We start from the raw sequence: 3,475 nt of genomic DNA, 5'->3' as shown, positions 1-3,475 counted from the left end.
CCCAGGAGTTTGAGGTTGCTATGAGCTATGATGCCACAGCACTCTATCCAGGACAACAGAGTGAGACTCTGTCTCAAAAAAAAAAAAAAAAAATGTAGGAAAGTACAAGGGAGACACAGAAAGGCTCTGAAATTAGCTGGGTTTATACTTATGGAGTCAGGATTTCTTTTTTTTCCATATGGCTATCCAACTGAATTGAACAGACTGTCTTTTCTGTACTGCCCTGCAGTGATACCTCTGTCATAACTAGGTCACCATATAAATACATGTGATGCAGGCTTGGCACCTGTGGCTCAAACATCTAAGGCACCAGCCACATACACTTGAGCTGGTGGGTTTGAATCCAGCCTGGGCCTGCCAAACAACAATGATGGCTGCAACCAAAAAATAGCTGGGTGTTGTGGTGGGTGCTTGTAGTCCCAGCTACTTGGGAGGCGGAGGCAGGAGAATCGCTTGAACCCATGAGTTTGAGGTTGCTGTGAGCTGTGATGCCACAGCACTCTACCCAGGGCAACAGCTTGAGGCTCTGTCTCAAAAAAAAAAAAAAATACATGTGATGCTGTTTCTGAATACTGTACTCTATAAAAGTCCTTTGGTCTATTTGTCTAACCTGATGGCATGACAGCAATACTATGTTGCCATCTTATTATATAGTGTTTGTTTGTTTGAGACAGGGTCTCACCAGGTTGGAATGCAGTGGACTGAAAACAGCTCACATAGCATTGAACTCCTGGGCTCAAGCAACCCTCCCACCTCAGCTTCCCAAGTAGCTGGGACTACAGGTGCACATCACCATGCCGAGTTTTTTTGTTTTTTTGGTTTTTTTATTAAATCCTAACTCTGTACAGTGATGCATTTGTGGGGTTCAGTGTACTGATTTGATATACAATGTGAAATGCTTACATTGAACTGATTAACACATCCATCAGAACTATAGTCTTTTCTTTTTTGTTTGTTTGTTTTTTAGATGGAGCCTCAAGCTATCCCCCTGGGTAGAGTGCCATGGCCATCACAGCTCACAGCAACCTCCAACTCCTGGGCTCAAGCAAGTCTCCTGCCTCAGCCTCCCAAGTAGCTGGGACTACAGGCGCCCGTCACAACGCCCGGCCATTTTTTGGTTGCAGCCGTCATTGTTGTTTGGCAGGTCCGGGCTGGATTCAAACCTGCCACCTTAGGTGTATGTGGCTGGCGCCTTAGCCACTTGAGCCACAGGCGCCGAGCCTGTTTGTTTGTTTTTTAGAGACAGTCTCACTTTATTGCCCTTGGTAGAGTGCTATGGCATCATAGCTCACAGCAACCTCCAACTCCTGGGCTTAGGTGATTCTCTTGCCTCAGCCTCCCAAGTAGCAGGGACTACAGGCACCCACCACAATGCCCAGCTATTTTTTTGTTACAGTTTGGCCAGGGCCAGGTTTGAACCCGCCACCCTCAGTATATGGGGCTGGCGCCCTACTCACGGAGCCACAGGCACCGCCCATAGTCCTTTCTTAATAGTTTTGAAATGTACCATTGCATCATTAGGTGAGGTCCCCCCAAATGCCCTCCCTCCTCCCACCTCCCTATCTTTCTCTCCTCTTCCCCTCTACTTTCTGGACTATAGTTATGTTTTACCATTTGTATAAATGTGTAGGTGATTATATATTGATTTCATAGTAGTATTGAGTATACTGGATAGTTTTTTTCCCATTCTTGAGATACTTTACTAAGAAAAATATGTTCCAGCTACATCCAGGTAAACATAAAAGATGTGAAGTCTCCATCTTTTATGGTTGCATAGTATTCCATGGTGTACACATACCATAATTTATTAATCCATTCACGGGTTGATGAGCACTTAGGCTGTTTCCATGACTTGGCAATTATGAATTGGGCTGCAATAAACATTCTGATGCAAATGTCTTTGTTGTAAAATGATTTTTTGATCATCTGGGTAGATACCTAGTAGAGGAATTGCAGGATGGAACAGTAGGTCTACTTTTAGTTCCTTAAGTGTTCTCCAAACTTCCTTCCAAAAAGGCTTAGCTTGCATTCCCACCAGCAGTGTAGAAGCGTTCTCTTTTCTCCACATCCACACCAACATCTGTAGTTTTGGGATTTTGTGATGTGGGCTAATCTTACTGGAGTTAGATGATATCTCAAAGTGATTTTAATTTGTCTTTCTCTGATAATTAAAGATGATGAGCATTTTTTCATGTGTCTGTAGGCCATATGCCTGTCTTCATCAGAGAAGTTTCTGTTCAAGTCTTTTGCCCACATAGAAATGGGGTTATTTGTTCTTTTCTTATTCATTAGATTGAGCTCTCTGTGGATTCTAATTTTCAGACCTATGTCGGAAGCACAAACTGCAAAAATCTTCTCTCATTCTGAAGGTTGTCTGTTTGCTTTACTTACTGTGCTGTTGGCTGTGCAAAAGCTTTTTAGTTTGGTCAGATCCCAGTAATGGATTTTTGGTGCTGCTTCGATTGCCCCGGAGGTCCTCCTCATAAAATATTCTCCTAGGCTGATTTGTTCAAGTGTTTTCCCTGCACTCTCTTCTAGTATTTTTATAGTTTCATGTCTTAAGTTTAAATCTTTTATCCAGTGAGAATCAGTTTTGTTTTGTTTTGTTTTTTTGAGACAGAGTCTCAAGCTGTCGTCCAGGTAGAGTGCCATGGTGTCACAGCTCACAGAAACCTCTAACTCTTGGGCTTAAGCAATTCTCTTGCCTCAGCCTCCCAAATAGCTGGGACTATAGGCACCCGCTACAACGCCTAGCTAGAGAATCAATTTTTGTTAATGGTGAAAGGTGGGGGTCCAGTTTCAGTCTTCTACAGGTTGCTAGCCAGTTAACCCAGCAGTATTTGTTAAATAGGGGGTCTTTCCCCCACTGAATGTTTTTAATAAGCTTATGAAAGATCAAATGACAATAAGTAGCTAGGTTCATCTCTTGGATCTCTATTCTGTTGTATAAATCTACCCCTCTGGGGTTTTTTTGTTTTTTTGTTTTTTTTTATTGAGACAAAGTCTCACTTTGTGGCTCTCGGTAGAGTGCCATGGTGTCATAGCTCATAGCAACGTCCAACTCTTGGGCTGAAACAATTCTCTTGCCTCAGCTTCCCAACTAGCTGGGACACAGGCGCCTGCCACAACACCTGGCTTTTTTTTGTAGAGGTGGGGTCTCACTCTACATCTGAGGGAGGTCTGGCTGAGGCCGTTCTTGAATCTCTGAGCTCAAGGGCAATCCACCTGTCTCAGCCTCCCAGAGTGCTAGGATTACAGGCGTGAGCCAGCGCACCTCTCTGTTTTTGTGCCAGTACCATACTATTTTGATCATTATAGATTTAGAGCATAGCCTGAAGTCTGGTAATGTGATATCTCCTGATTTTTTTTTTATTTCTGAATAATGTATTCATGCCCAGCTATTTTTTTTTTTTTTTGAGACAGAGTCTCAAGCTGTCCTCCTGGGTAGAGTGCCATGGCATCACAGCTCACAGCA

At 43.3% G+C, this 3,475-nt stretch overlaps 1 protein-coding gene across 1 annotated transcript in view; it reads right to left on the bottom strand.

The window, feature by feature from the left end:
- Positions 1-3,475, bottom strand: part of PLEKHA4 (pleckstrin homology domain containing A4) — a 31,873-nt gene that overhangs the window by 11,538 nt on the left and 16,860 nt on the right. The gene's annotated exons all lie outside the window — the stretch shown is intronic.

This window comes from Otolemur garnettii, unplaced genomic scaffold (genome assembly GCF_000181295.1).
Source record: "Otolemur garnettii isolate 467f Iridium unplaced genomic scaffold, OtoGar3 scaffold00211, whole genome shotgun sequence".
In the NCBI taxonomy this organism is placed as follows: Eukaryota; Metazoa; Chordata; class Mammalia; order Primates; family Galagidae; genus Otolemur; species Otolemur garnettii.
The sequence above is the reverse complement of the archived record's forward strand: the minus strand, read 5'-3'. Positions and strand labels throughout refer to the sequence as shown.